Below are 16,685 nucleotides of genomic sequence, written 5' to 3'. Positions count from 1 at the left end.
TTTTCAATAATAAATAAATAAATAATTGGAGTTGTGACGAGTTTGGATCCCTTCAATGGCCTTTCACATTGAGGAATGCTTACCGATTACTGCTACTTTTGGTCATTGAAGAAGACTGGTTGCCAACCTAAAATCCCATTTGTAAATCTAATTAGTGGAATCTTCACAATCTCAATTATTTTAATATCTTCAAATAGTTTCCCGCATGGCCGCATCTCTTTTTTTTTGCAGAATATTTCTCAGTGATAAAAGAAAAACTGACGCGTACGATAGTGATAGGAGTTTACTTAATGGTTGATGCATTAAGAGTGGGATTAAGTCACGCTTAACCATTATTAATTAGTTTATGGAGTATGATGGCTTAATTTATTAATTAAACATGTGACCGATAGCTCGACCAGCTCTTTCTTTGCTTTTGTGGAAACTGCCTGATAGATTAAACACATCCAGCCAACATTTTCGGAGTTGGGTTATGATAGAGCCGCAGGCAGTACAAGTGTAAGATGCTAAGAATTGCAGATTTGGCAAACTACTGTGCCTTGGGAAATTACAATTTCAAATGTTTCTCATTTCAATCATGGGGCTTGATGAAAGCCATAGGAATGGGTAATCCTTTGGTGCCATGAAATGCACTCCACATGGGTGTAAGTCTCAATCTAATGTAACCTTAACTTGGGCAAAGCATTGGAGAACCCTGTTTGTATTAGAAGAAACAGGTTTCAAGACGTAGAATGAGCTTAGTTATTGTCGAGGCTCTCAACAACCTGACAAATAAAAAAATTCATGTGAAAAAAGGGAACACAGGAATCAATTCTGTGGAGCAGCCGCCCCCCCTACAGAGAGGAAGATGAGGATAAATTATAAAGGCCCGCCCAATCGATAATATGTTGCAGTGAGACCCTACTAGTCCTCCTGGGCTATAAAATATGGGACAGAACAGAAATCTGAGCTTTTACTGACCCAAGGAACGGCATTGCCCTTTCCCAGCTAGTGGTGAAAGTGCGTTTAACCAACACGAAGTATGGACACATACTCTACAACCATTGCACGGATTCAGGAACAGTGGATCGTTAATATGGATAAACCGGTGATCACTGCTCAAGGCTCATTTCAGTTACAGATCAATGACATTTCGAAGTAGCAGCCGTCGCTACTTTATATCAATAGGCTGCCAATGGAACACACTACCGATATATCTTCTAATATGAAAAACTGACTAAATTGCACTTACTTTCTGCACAGCAGAGAGACATGGCAACTCCTGATAAGATTTAAAGTTGTCATACGGCAGACTTACTAATAAGATGAATCTGGAAAGAAATTCAAAATACAATCAAGCTTATCAGTAGTCCACCGCTTCCCATACAGGGTAACATTTCAGTTGAAAGAAATCCAATGGCATTAGTCTTGTTGTGAACTGAGTCTCACAAGACCTGTTTCTCCTCCGAAAAACACCGACTGAAAACTACCTCGACAGCATGAACCAGCTTAACTGAGAACTAAACAAATCCATTTCTCAGAACAAGACATTTTCTTTAACAATTTAGCAAACCACCCTTTCATCCCCTCGATCTCTACACAACAACAAGAAAAATCAGGTAATTAGAACCAAAAAATTGTAGTTACTGAAAGCAATGGCGTAAGTGTTTGTGTGTATATTTAAAATGTGCAGGTGAACCTCATAAGACATTAGTCTGATATACACTGGGAAGCGCCCTATCCACTAAAAGCAACATTTTCCTTTTCTTGTCACACAGATATTCTGAGTTCTCCTGTGAGAAAGAATGTAAATGTCAAGCACCAGCATAACATATTGTAGCCAGAATCAACATCTAACAAACCGAAGTACATTCACAAAACTAGCAAAAATCCAAACCATAGCCGAAATTCCTAAGTTATATCCAAAACACATCACATCTAGAAGAAAAATATAACAATTCTACTACATCAACAGCAAACTTAACACATTAGAAGAAAAAAAAATAAGCACTAAAATCTCCCCAAACTAACCCTGACCAAAGGTACAAACCTAAAGATAAGAAAGATTAGAAACATTGTTTTCTTCATAAAATGTAGAATCCACTCTGAAATGTTCAGATAGCCACAAACCCGGGAAACCAAACCACATAAATCAGTGAATACAAAAACTGTTGCAATGACAGAGCATATTAAAATGTGCATATAAGGTTGACACAGTAGTAGAGGTAGATTGTTAAATCCCTCCTTCATCAGGAAACCCTTCTTCATCATGAAACCCTTTGTTTAAAAGAGAAGTAACAATATTAACAACAGATCGGGAGTAAACTGAATTGAAATTTATCTTTTTCTAGGGTTTGAAGGAGAAACAGAGATGATTTTGGAGATTAAAGTAAACGGGATTCATTTTGGAGACTAAAGTAAAGAGCGAGAAAAAAGCATCTATATTTCTCCTTGAAACTCTAGAAAAAAAGAAATTTCAATTCAATTTACTCTCGATCTGTCTCTTCTGTTATTATTACTGTTACTCCTCTTTTAAACAAAGGGTTGCATGATGAAGAAGGATTTCTTGTTGGGTTGCGCCGATACTTGAGAATTATGTACGTACACGAATCGGATTCCCCGATACCCGTATCGGATACCATACCTTCGGATACTTGCCAAAAGGCTTATAAAAAATTTATAAGTTTTTCTAAAGGTTTATTCTTCAGTTTTTTTTTAAGGTCTCTCTTGCTTTCACGTGCTTTGTACATGTGAAGAGGAGAAACACTTAAAAAGAAAATGAAGGAGTTTATTCCCTCATAATGAGGGTTGAGAGAGGAAATTTCAAGTTTGCTAGCAATGTGAGACTGAAATGTTGTGATATATAGGTGTACAATGAGTGTTTTAGAGGTTAGATTGAATTTGTGTGCTCTAATACATTCTTGAGTCCTATAAGATTGCATTTGCAAATATTTACGCATGCGGTATCCATACGTATCCGTATCGGCCATTTTCGGAGATGCCGAATCGGATTCTTCGATACATACCGGAATCGGATACCGTACCAGTATTTGTGCAACCCAGGGTTCTTGGGACCAAAAACTGCCCTATTACTACTGTGTGCAAATTTCGATCTGAGTACGCACATTAAAATGTGCATATAAGATTGCATGATCTGGTCATTCCCCCTAAAGCGAAACTTTATGTGCCTTCAAAACTATATGACACTGAATTTTGGCCCTTTAGCCTAATTAACTATAAAAGAACAACTCGAAGTTGGTAGTACATAACAAAGTTAAGAAAACAGTCGTTCATTGCAATGTGAAGTTCAGCGCTAATTTGCAATTAAAAGGGAATCAATGCTGTTATAAATAAACCAGTTTAAAAGAAAATGGGGAATATGAAGTTCTTTAGCAACTAATGTCGTATTGTGCACAGCATGAGTTGTTGGAGTGACTCACATGCTTTCCAGTTGAATTTACTTAACACAATACAAAAAGAGATTTAAAACTTTCCAGTTGATAATGAGAGCATATTGAACATGAATACTATACAAACATAATCACCTAAATGAAGAAGGTCACAACTACAGCAGCTGAACTCATTTGAAATAAATGTAAAATAATACACTTCTAATCTGTCAAACTCTACAGCTAAATGTAATGCAATGAGAATTCAATACATACATACGAACTAAGAACCAGTTGACTAAGGTCCAACCGTTCTAAGTTTTTCATGTGGCTCATGATATAGGTGCACTTACACTCAAAGCTAAAATGATTAACCGATAGACTAAAGTGATTTCCTCGAGAGGGGGAAGACGGATTAAAGCTATCACAAACACAAAATATGAACCTGGATACCTTGGAGAACTTTGTGCAGAAACACAAAAGTGAAACTGAAACCTACAGGAAACTAATAACTATTTTAATTCTAGTTGATCAACATAGGATAGACAGACTTAAGCTCACAGAAACTGAAAAACATCAATATTGCACTAACGCACCAAGTCCAGCCACATCGAATCTCAGAATACTTCTTTGGCTGAGTTGTCCATGTGCAAGGTTTTTAACAAATAGTATATCTGATCAAGATAGTCTATAATTTATAAAGTGAGATAACACATAGCTCATGACTCTTAAAACAAGTAGGATTCTAACTAAAGAAACAAAATAAACTGCAACTACAAACCGAAGTACATTCACAAATATATCAAAGATCATAATCATGAACGGAAACCCCCTAAAGTTATACCTTATATCCAAAACAAGTCACCATAATGGCATAGTTTAAAGAAAACAAAAAACTTAGCCACAGTGTGCCTTGTTCCTTTAAAACTTCCCTATTGCTACTATACACTCATACTAGAAGCAGAGTACGCAGACTGAAGTGTGCATAATAGATTGTATGATGTCGTCTGTCATTCCAAAGGGAAAACTCATATGCCTTCAAAACTAAATGACATTGGATTTTGGCCCTTAAGCCTAACTAGATATAAAACAACTCAAACATGGTAGCGCAGAACAGAAATTAAGAAACAACTGCTCACCACAATGTGCATTCCATGGTATTTGTATCTAGATAAGAAATGAATGCAGTAATGAGTAAAACAAATTGCAAGAACATGCATCACATCGAGTTCTTTAACCTTTCATGCCAAAACATGCACAACATGAGTTGTTGGAATAAACCACATGCTTTGATGTTGAATTTACTTTACACAGAATAAAAAGGGATTCGAAACTTTACCATTGTGGTCTTCATCATCTTTTTGATGTACACTTTTGCCAATTGCGTTTTAGGAAATCTCAAATCTTTATGGAGTTGAAAACAACGTGTATCATGGGGTTAGTAAGACTTTTCAAAGCTACCTTCACATTCCTCACCTACGTTTCTAGTTTCACCAAGTTGCCCACAGCGAGGAGCCCCTTCAATATTAGCTGAGTTCCGATGTGGCAGAACCTCAATTCCAACAGCAACTAAATGTTTCATCGAAATCCAGTCCTTGCAATCAACCCTAAATACAAACAGCCTACAGTGAACCTCCCTGGACTGCATTAAATTTGAATTATGCGCAATCTGAATGGAACTACCTAATGACCATCACCATCGAGACTTTCATTTCAGCTCTACCCATGCTCACCAATAAAGAAAGCACAAATAGATTTCTGCTGCATAGAGATGGATGCACACCCTATGAGTCAATGGCTGCTGAAACTTCATCGACTGAAAATCCATTATCCACTAAATGCAACAGTTTCCTTTTCTTGTCACCCAAACATTTTGAATTATCCTGAGAGAGAGAATTAAATGTCAAGCATCAATCATAAGTAGACAGAATCAATTGTGAAATCACTCTAAATTAATTTGAAACAAGAACCTCAATCGTGAATTTTATCTTTTTGACCGACACTTTGGCCGAACATAGGCAAATTGGGATTATATAAGGTGGTAAAGAAGCTCATATGTCTGAATTAAGCAATATATGACAGAACATAGGTTCAAGTAGTGTTGATGCCTTCATAAAGACCATCAATTGTGCAAAGCTTCCCAAATTTCGGCAAAGTTCATTATCTTAGCCACTTGCATGGTTGAAAAAGCAAAATCAAACGGAAGGAAAGCAAGTAAAATATCAATTTAACAACCATGAACCAAGATTAATATAGAATGTAGAGCAAACCCAAAGTAAAAGAAAACTAAGATATTAGTTATATCCAAAACAAATCACATTTTGAAAAAAAAAAAATGTAAAAACCCACTACAACAAAATATACACAGCAGCCAGAAACAAATAATCCCTAAAATCTTACGAAATAAATCCTGACCGAAAGATTTAGGGAAAAAATCTAAAAGATAAACCCAAAGTTGTGAAACTAAAGAGAGAAATTAAAAATTTAACCAAGCGATTCATTCAAAATCTACCAAAACCCTAAAACAACAATATATCTAGAAAACAAATTACCTATTATTTGGGCGAAATCTGCCATCAGGAACATGGTATTCCTCCTCCGTCTTTAATTCCTCCCCGTACTGCACATTTTGGACCGTTTTCATACATTTCCAGTAAGGACCTTTGCCGGCCATAAGCTTCCAGTCACAGGTCCTGTGACTTCGGTCCAAACTTTATCAACTCTAGCTGTGTGTTTCATGCCGTGGTAGAGGTGAAGCGAAACTTCTGGTCTATCGGAGAAGTGAAATGAAGCTTTTATTTAGTAGTGAGTGGAAAAATCATAGTTTGATCGGAAGAAGATGATGATGATTGTTGTTCCACCAGGTTCCACCTGGCAGATTAATTAGCCTTTTTTTTGCTAGGATTAAATAGGGGGAAACCAAAATAAATAATATTCTCATTGTCAGGCCCACAGTGAATTTTAGGTACCGTGAAACCCATAATTATATGAAATTATTAAAAATGTCTACATGACATATTATGCATCCGCATGACGGGTTATGCATCAGGGGTATAATTGGCAAAGCAACTTGGATATAACATATCTAAAAATCCGCGTCTTGGAATTTTACAAATTTTATATCGTTGGAAATCTTTTTAAGAGAGCTACGCAACGAGTACAAACAAGAATATCACATTTTTGATTTTCACGAAAAAATCGGAGGTGATCATCATTTTAGGCAAAATTTTCGATACCTTGATACAAAACTATTATGTATCAAGGTTTTCTCGACTGCATAACAAATTATGCAGCCACCAAAAAAGATGCATAACACATTCTGCAGACGCACAACGAATTATGCCACCATTTTCTCGACTGCATAACAAATTATGCATCTATAACAAATTATGTAGCCATTGTTTTGGTTGATTTTAGTGCGTACATAAAATATGGATGCATTATGCAACCATATTTTCGGATGCATAACAGGTTATGCATCAATTTTCTCGATGCATAAAAGATTGTGCAACAATTTTCTCGATGCATAATGCATTATGCATCCATATTTTCGGATGCTTAACAGGTTATGCATCAAATTTCACGACTGCATAACATGTTATGCAGATATTATTCTAGGTGCATGACAAGTTATGCAGTCTTTGTTTTTGTTGGTTTCAATAGTGACGAAAAAGTTGATGCATAACGTGATATGCAACCATTTTCTAGACTGCATAACAAGTTATGCAACGAATTTTGTACATGCATAACAGGTTATGCAACCAATTCCATAGCTGCATAACAGATTATTCAACTATACGAATACAAAATACTTTCCTAATGTAAAACAAATTCCACTATTTGCAATTGAGTTCAATTTCTATCCAAGTAAATTGCAATTTGATCAAAAGCGTGACTGAAAAATCCTAAATTGCAATTGAATCTCAATACCAGCAAAACCTTCTTCCACTCTTTGGTTCAACCACACAACCACAACTCACATTCCCTGTAATAGCATTAGCACATTCCTTCACTTGCAGCTGCATTACTTGCATCTTTACTGCCACCCTGTAACCAATTCATCACCAATTTCTCTTCTTCTCTGATATCAGAACATCATTGCTGAAGCACACACACCAGCCATACAACACCGCTATTTTCTCTCAACCACAGCTAACTCACCAACAACACTTCCTTCAATTCAGCTGCATTTCTCAAGAGTCAACAGCTCAGTACCGAGTATCATCAACCAACGAAGCCTTTTCAGCTGCACAAACATAACAATTCGTGCCTGCAATTTCATTTTAACTTCAGTTCTTCTCAAACAGCACCAGACCCATCACTACAATCAGATGCAATTCATCAGACACTGCCATTGCAGCATCAAAATCATCATATTCTAGAGTTTCACCTGTCCTAAACATACATCTAATCAACTCATAAAAGAAAACAAATTATCCTCAATTCCTCTGTTATTTGTTGTTGGTGCAGGCACCGTCTTTACAACTACATGTTAACCCACACAGCTTACCATTTTTTCGGCAAATGAAGTTTTGCATTCCACAACATAATCTGTCAGTAACTTTTCGATAAAAGGTATATAGAAAAAACAAATTCAAACCATAAGAGAAAAGTCTGCAACTTAGCATTCATAACCTCTCAATCCCATACATTCATTACATGTTGTTGGTGCTCCACCAGTCACTTCCCTGCAACTGAGTTCAATTCATACCCACACAGCATACATCACCTGAGCCATTGAAAAGCATCAACACCACATGACAGTCATTCACCAACAAAGCTCATTTCCTGCAGCTTGCATCTCTGTAATCACAGCAACCAGAAACAACAACTTCTTGTTCCTCTCGGAATCAGGAAACCCATCCTTCTTAGCATCTAGTTCTTTCAAACTCAACTTCACATCCACCAGAACTCGAGCTCAGAGACCCTTGCTTTGATATATCGAAACCAATCAATCAATCAATCTCAACAACAACCTATTATTCCTTGTTCTTCCATTGTAATCTGAGCTTCTAAAAGTCTTCAATTCATCACATCGAGCATCATAACAGACTCAAATTCACACCACAAATTAAACCTCTCACAACTATTTCTACTTCAATTAACAACAAACCCATCGACAATTGATCGATTAAAATCGATTTCACACAAAATATCAATCAATTACGAAACCCTAAATTAGCTTACCTTTTTCTTCTTCTTTCAGTGCTCAATCGACTTCAACACCATCACCTTCTCTCGATTCATCAAGCTACTAAACTTCCTAGAGATTATTCACACCAAATCAAGCTTGATTCCCTTGAACTGAGGTCGATAGAGAGACAAGAATAAGAACAGTAGAAAATGAGAAAAAGAAGAGAAAAAAATAGAATATTAGAAAATATGGGTTTTTGAATAATTTAGGCGACAATAATGGGTGTGCCCGTGAGTTTTCACCCCCGTGGGTTTGAGAGTAGGAAAAAACTGGAAAATGGGTGTGGTAGTAGTTTTCACACTAATTATCCAGTATATCAAATAAATACGGGCACCTGGCTCAGCTGGTCATCCCCGTTTCTCAGAGTTTTATGCGCTCCATGAGGTCCCAGGTTCAAGTCCCCAATGACGTAATATTGCAGGAATTAACATGGAAGGTAGAGTTAGCTTGCCCCCATTGTGATACAATCTCAGCCCCCCCTTCCGCTTCGGCTCACTTGGCTAGGTTACCCATGAGGCTCGCTGGTAGGTTAGCACAGCAACCTGTTCAATTAATGTAGTAGTACGTTGTTGGATCTTAGCTTGTTAGGCTTCCAACTAGTTAATGTAATACTCTTTATCTAATAAATTATTTAAAAAAAATACATTAACAAATGTCCATGACTCCAGGACTCTTGTCTTGTCTGCGTCAATACTGCTGAGAGGAATTCTTTTTTCGGCACCAAAGTTTGAATATCAGGACGAGAATTGTTCTATATACTGATAGCTTGTTTGGATACCAAAAGTAGAAACCAGAAGCAAAATGTTTTTACTTCCCAAAAAAAAAAATTAATTTTCTTACTTTTAGAAGTTTTTCTGAAATTGTTTACACAAACACTACTGATTTTTTGTTTTCAGAAATCTGGAGTGACATCCAAACAGGTTATAAATCACTAGTGTTAGACCTGGTCAGTGTCGATATAACAATTTTTTGTGACTCCAAAACTATAGTTCAGTCTTGCTAGTCTGGTTAAAGAGTAAGTCCGGAAAATGTAAGGAATTATTTTTTGGGTTTTTGACATGAGTCTTCGAAATCAACTTTTATATTATATTTACAGTGTGGTATAATCAAGGGGTGAAACGTGTGTACGATGTGCTCATTCGTTCGTGAATGTTTATTGCAGATATCATATAGAGGTAACTTATTAATAGTTTGTAAATAAGTGCTAATTCGAATATAAGAGATGTATGTTGAAATCGTCACCTAACTAAGAAGACTCGGGACTTTTTAACTAATTAATCCGACTTCCTGCGGGAAAATAGATGTCTAGTTGTGATTTACAATTTCATGGTCCTCTGACAAAAAATCTGAATAAGGAGATCCTAATACATGATAAGAAGGAGCTAGGCACATGTTTTATGATTAAAGGGAGAATATTTATAATTTATCTTATCAAAACGTATATATTCGTGCTTGTGATTAAGGACCTAGAATATAATACTTAAAAATAAAAGTTCATGTTTGAGGTGTATGGAACCAAAGCATAGCTGAAATTGGATGAAATTTCAAGATTCGGCTAATAACCTCCAAATTAGCTCATAAAAGACTAACATATTTCTTATCATTTTTAGCGAGAGATCTAATGTGAGACGGGATCCTGCTTAACTAACAATAGGTTTACCACTTACATGATTAATAATATAAATTAATACTAATCAGTAAGTACATATGTGTGACTTTGATGAGATGTAAGATGTTCACTCATGGGGTCAATGCCCACGTAAAGTAATTAAAATGATTAATAACCCTTTTTAATATAACAAAATACACTACACGAACTTATGGAATTTATAACGCCCGGTTTTCTAACGGTTATTTATTTTGTAACGTCGTATTGGCGTTGGTAACTTTGTAACACTGGATAATTGATGCAATAATTGGTATCTGTTGCAGAGTTTCGGGAGAGTTGTGTGCAATTACCTTCTTATCCTCAACTTAACATTTCAAGTTACCTTGTTACCCTCCATTACTACTATTAGAGCCTTTATTACTATTATCAACTCTCAATTTTTTCTGACACTCAAGGTCTACCCAGCCTCCCAACGATTCTCGATTTTTTATCCAACATTTTTTCCTAGTATAACTTTTCATTTTAATTACCAAAAATCAAAAAACTAAATCAAAATCAGAAAACATAATTACAATCAACTGAAATTAGCTTTTCATTTAATATGTTTGAAAATTAAAATAGGAATCAGTTGGGAGGCTGATATACAAGTTAATGCCTTGATAGCAAAACGGTTGAGACATTACTACATATTATCTTTTACATCTATTTATTTCACATTTCACCGACTTCATGGTATATCCCTGCAGCCGCCATCTATTTCACCGGAAAATTCATCAGATCCACTTTGAGATTCAGCTGTGTTAGAGCATAGCTCGGTTGAACCCACCAAACGTTGGTATGTCTAGTTTGGTTGTCATATTTTAGTGAATCAAAACTCATTTTAAGAGTCGCTTGATTATGTAGTAGAGTCAACTTCGTATAGGTTAGCTTGAAAGTATTAGGATATGAAACATTATAAGTATTGCGAAGACTTGAAGAAGTGAAGAAGTAAGAAGATACAACAACAACAAAATCATCCTTCCACTTGAGGTTAGTGATATTTGACTTGAACTGTTTCATTCCCTAACGTATCTTTCAAGTCGTGCATATTGAAAACAAAACTGCGAAGCATGAACACTCTAGATAGACATAGTATTAAGGAATACAATACGAGGTTTATTGATTAACCATTAAACTTTGTAGATAAGACATCGGCATAATCATTTGAATGCTATTGTGATTATGTATGGGTATGAGGTGAGGATTTCATCCTAGGAAACAATGTTTTTACATGTGTTTTAAGGAAGTAAATTCATGAACTTGTTTTGTGAATCGAAAAGAAAATCACCAGGCGTTATTGGTATTGTTATTCATTGCATATCTTGTGAACAACCAATATGTGTGATTTAATATATAACCGCTCATGACTTGTTTATGTTCTTGGTAAAACTATTCACAAAGGCCTGATTTATGTATTGGTATGACTTTTATTAGTGAAACTGATCTTAAGTAATCACCTGAGATGGTATGATCGAGTTTGTGATTTTGTGTATGACCGATTCTGGGTAAAGGGGAACCGATCCTAGTAAGAAGTGCAACACATCACAAAGGGGAATCGATCCTTGTATGAGGTGCAACAAGTTTTTATCAGAAAGGGGAACCGATCCTATGGACATGTGCAACACGTTTTTAGGCAAAGGGGAACGGATCCTATGGACATGTGCAACACATACAAGTTAGATACCATATATATGTGGGGAACCGATCCTAGTACCTAGTCAACCGAATTTTGGAAAGCTAGTGTGACTATGCACAGTACTCACATAGAGGTAGAAGCGAAACTTGTTTTGGTAGAACCGTTAAACCCATGATTTGTGATTGAGTGTTCTTGACCAATCACATAGTTCTTGAAAGTTAGATGAACCAATTCTAAACTTGTTTGGAAATGTGGAAAATCGTTTCAAGGTTGTAAGTATAAAAGAGGACTTACAAAGTAAGGATGTCGACATAGTTTGAACACGTACAATAATGTTTATCTATTATTGTTCAAAGTTATTCCTTAATAGCTAAAGGAAGAAAATCCTGGATTGAAGGAAAATAAGTTAGAATCTTTTATTTAAGATTTTTAATTTTATTTTAGGAAAATGAGAATTAGTAATGTCCATTTACTAGTTGAATATTTTCCAAAGAGATTTTCGGTCAATATTTTGGACAGAGCTTTTCCAGGAATTATGGAAACCGAATTTGGAATATATTGCATATCTTTAGAATATTTTCGGTTTTGGAAATTCCTTGGTGTCCAAACTTCCTTGTCTATAAATACTTGAAGTTTGAATTTCTAGCAAACTAATCCTTCGTGACAGCAAACTTCCTTGATTGTGTTGTTACTGGTGATGTCACCTATTCGGAGAGGAGAGTAACCTAATTAGGTGAAATCTCTTACGGCCTCTCAGTTTAAAGTCTTCTTTGGGATTGAAAAGCTATATTATTACCGTTGGTGGGAAACTAGATAATTGCGGTTTATCTTTTGTTTTCGATTGATTTGATTGACTAATGGTGGTTGAACTTTGATTGCACCTAGTTTGTTTATGCTTGAGAATATTCTCTTCTGATATAAGATTCACTCAAACTAGATCGAAGTTTCGACGGGAATCTTTAGACTGTTTGTAAATCTAAAGACGATCTTGTGATAATCCATTGTTAACATACTCCGTTCTGTGCGTGATTGATTACAATAGATTCAAGTTGTTGTGTGTAGGTGTATAATTAAGACAAACATATTTGTTGTTCCTTTACTGTTTGGAATACGAACCAAAGGAATTGTTCCAAGTATGTGACTTATTCATAAGTTGGAGGCGTGGGAATACAGATGGAACTAGGTGAACTATAGGTTTAGTTGCTTGGTCTTAATTATACGAAGTTGGTTTAATTTTGTGTAGCGGCTTAATCATGAGAGTATTCAATTCTGGACAAGGTACCGGGGTTTTTATGTATTTGCGGTTTCCTCGTTAACAAAATCTTGCTGTGTCATTTACTTTTATTTTCAGCAATTATAATTGTTTGTTATTATAATTTAAAGTAAATTATACAAACGTTAATTCCTATTTACTTGATAACAATCCTATTGTGTTTGGTTAAGTCCGAACCTTTTATCAAGTAAACATACTTCATTGTTGTATTGTCTCGATCTCGTATCCATAGACGATCACACGAAGTGTGAACCGATTAGTTGCATGGTTTCGAATCAGTCCATAGACAATCACTTGCAGAGAAATGACTTATAGGTAGGAAAATTTTTAGCTTGAGGTGTATTTGGGTACCCTCGCCTTTTCAAGCTACAGAAAACTTCATCAACAAAATTGACTCAAGTGATTCTTCTGTGACTCTTCGATTTCAACAAAGATTTAAACTTAATCGATTAATCACACAAGGATTGACTTTGATTAAAATTATGAATCTATCGATTCTCCTGGGTTATCTTCAGCTAATTAAGGTATTTCTTTTATTGTTTTCTTAATCAATAGTTATTCAACATATGGGGTATGTTAGTTTTAGAAACTGAGAATTATAGATGTTGTTGTGAATTGTATTCTATTATAGTATGTTGATAGATCTGCGATATTTGTAGTTTTAGGTTATGAACTTAGATTACTAAAACATAGTATTTTACTTGTTTGTAGGATGTCAAATTTTGTGAATAAAGCTTGGATGAGTGAAACAAACATATTGAAAAATCGAGGGTCTAACAACCTCACCGAATATTTCGTTTAGGCAATTTGTATGGACAAACTCCAATATAATTCCAAGAGAATCAACTAGACAGTCAGACTCAATCAATGGAAATATATCCAAAAGTCGTATCTCAATTTTTCAAATCAATATGCAGTCGAACAGATAGAAATCTGTGAGCTGTATGGTACCAAAGACCAATATACAAGTGTCAATCAATTTATATCAACAACCAAAGGTTGGATTATCTAATTGATTGAACTACGCATAACCTGCGCTATTTCAATTATACAAACAAATATAATGCGTAAAAGAAATAACACAAACACCAGAAATTTTGTTAAAGAGGAAACCGCAAATGCAGAAAAACCCCGGGACGTAGTCCAGATTTGAACACCACATTATATTAAGCCGCTAAAAACACTAGCCTACTCCAAGTTAACTTCGGACTGGAATATAGTTGAGCCCTAACCAATCTCACACTGGTCAAGATACAGTCGCTTTCCTTACGCCTCTGAATACCAGCAGGACTCTACGCACTTGATTCCCTTAGTTGATCTCACCCACAACTAAGAGTTGCTACGACCCAAAGTTGAAGACTTGATAAACCAATTTGTCTCACACAGAAAAGTCTATTAAATAGATAAATATGTCTCCCACAAAAATACCTATGAGTTTTGTCCCGTCTTTTGATAAATCAAGGTGAACAAGAACCAATTGATACATTGGTCTTACATTCCCGAAGAACAACCAAGTAATCTTAATCACCTCACAATAATCTTAATCATATGGTAGCGAAACAAGAGATTGTGGAATCACAAACGATGAGACGAAGATGTTTGTGACTACTTTTTATCTTGCCTATCGGAGATTAAATCTCGAGTAAATCTTAGAGGAGATAGTACTCAATACGATAGAAAACAGCAAGATCAGAACACACAACTACAAAGAAAATAGTTGGTTCTGGCTTAACAATCCCAATGAAGTCTTAAAGTCGTTAACTTACAGGGTTTTGGAAAAAACCTAAGGTTAAAGGAGAATCGACTCTAGTCGCAACTGGTTTACACAGAAGGTGTGGGGATTAGGTTTCCCAGTTGCTAGAATTCTCCCTTATATAGTCTTCAAATCAGGGTTTGTAATCAATGCTACCTTGGTAACAAAGCATTCAATATTCACCGTTAGATGAAAACCTGATTATACTCAAGCTAATATCTTTCAACTGTTAGATCAAACTTAATCATCTTGTTACACACAAATGAAAAGTGACTTCATTTAGATATGAATAATCGTACCTAAAAGTGTACACCTTGTTGGCTCAACAATAGTTAATCGAAGTTATCCATATGAACACTTTCATATCAACCATATTCATTTTAACCATAACTAGTTCAAATGACTCGAATGAAACTAGTTTTATAATTGTTCAATTGTTTTTATTCTCATAGAGGTATACAAGATACAATTGAAGCAAAATCGATTTTGATTCACTTGAATCAATTCATGAACATTATAGCCACAGTTTACAAAATATTGCATTCTTTAATATATAAATATATTAGTTCATGAACAAACCGGTTTTAAAACATAACCTACTTAAGTATGCAAACGGGTACGCATACCTAAGTGGTCGGACTAAGTTTGGGTTCGCCAGCATGCGAACGAGTGCACATACGTCCAAACTTCGTTGAATTTCCCGGAACTGAACTTACACTAGTACGCATATGGGTATGCATACTAAGTTCCCGGACTTTCATTAACCAACTAGTACGCATACGGGTATGCATACTATGGTTCCCGGACTTGGAATAACATGCAATAGTTTAGCATACAAGTACGCATACTGTGTTATATCCAATCATGGTTAATTATTCTAAACTCTGATTTCAATCACTGAAACATTCTTAGAAGACGGCAATAGCTGTCATACACAAACTATTAGCTTAAAAGCAATTTTCAAGTGACCGAATGATCAATACGAAACATTATGAGTCTACATCAAATGACTGTCTCACACAAATCATGTAACATGTTACCAGGCGATTTTCACATGATCATCTTTTTACTTTCGTCAAGAATATAAGATGAACTTGGTTAAAGCGAAAGCTTACCAACACATATTTCGAGAAATATGTAAGCGAGTTAAACTCAGCTCGAAATATCAAATGTGTATAATCGAATTCTATATAGCTATACGACTTCTGTCTCAAATAGGAGATAGAGTAGATAGACTTTTGAGTAATAGATGAGTTCAAGTCTCCACATACCTTTTGTTGATGAAGTTCCACAATCTCCCCTTATAAGTAGTTCTTCGTCTTCAACCGATGAACGTCGTGAAGTCTACTGCTCAACTGCACTTAATATCCTAATCCGAGACTTAGCTATAAGTAGACTAGAAATAAAGACTTATAATTTTGGCAACTAAACTTGACAAACAAGCTTGAGATAGCAACGCTTGCGATTTCGACCGAGCAGTGCTCTAACTATCTCTCCTTTATGTCAATTTTAGTGACAAAACTATCAATACATATGGATTACAAAATAAATAAACTTTATAGTTTCTCATCGAAATGTTTGATTTCCTTGGTTCTTCAACATTACTCGAAATCTTTGTCACTTCCAAGTACTCCAGTGATTCTGAACGTGTTCAACTCAGCATCATAGTTGTTGAAGATCCGTAGCTATAACAATATATAAAAACAAGATGTTCTCGTATTGTTATACAGTGTCATAGTATTATCACACAACATCAAAGTCCAATTGTATCACAACTTTCACAACAATACTATGGTGATATGTATCACTCCCC

General features: G+C 35.5%; 1 long non-coding RNA gene across 1 annotated transcript; it reads right to left on the bottom strand.

Annotated features, from left to right (window-relative positions):
- Positions 1-1,076: 1,076 nt before the first annotated feature.
- LOC113332381 lies at positions 1,077-6,222 on the bottom strand. Its single transcript, XR_003351472.1, has 4 exons — positions 5,921-6,222; positions 4,708-5,251; positions 1,679-1,772; positions 1,077-1,574 (listed from the first exon to the last, which is right to left on the bottom strand). It is a non-coding gene; the product is annotated as an uncharacterized LOC113332381 (long non-coding RNA).
- Between the last annotated feature and the right edge of the window lie 10,463 nt (positions 6,223-16,685).

The sequence above is a fragment of the Papaver somniferum genome, unplaced genomic scaffold, assembly GCF_003573695.1.
Source record: "Papaver somniferum cultivar HN1 unplaced genomic scaffold, ASM357369v1 unplaced-scaffold_131, whole genome shotgun sequence".
Lineage (NCBI taxonomy): Eukaryota > Viridiplantae > Streptophyta > Magnoliopsida > Ranunculales > Papaveraceae > Papaver > Papaver somniferum.
The sequence above is the reverse complement of the archived record's forward strand: the minus strand, read 5'-3'. Positions and strand labels throughout refer to the sequence as shown.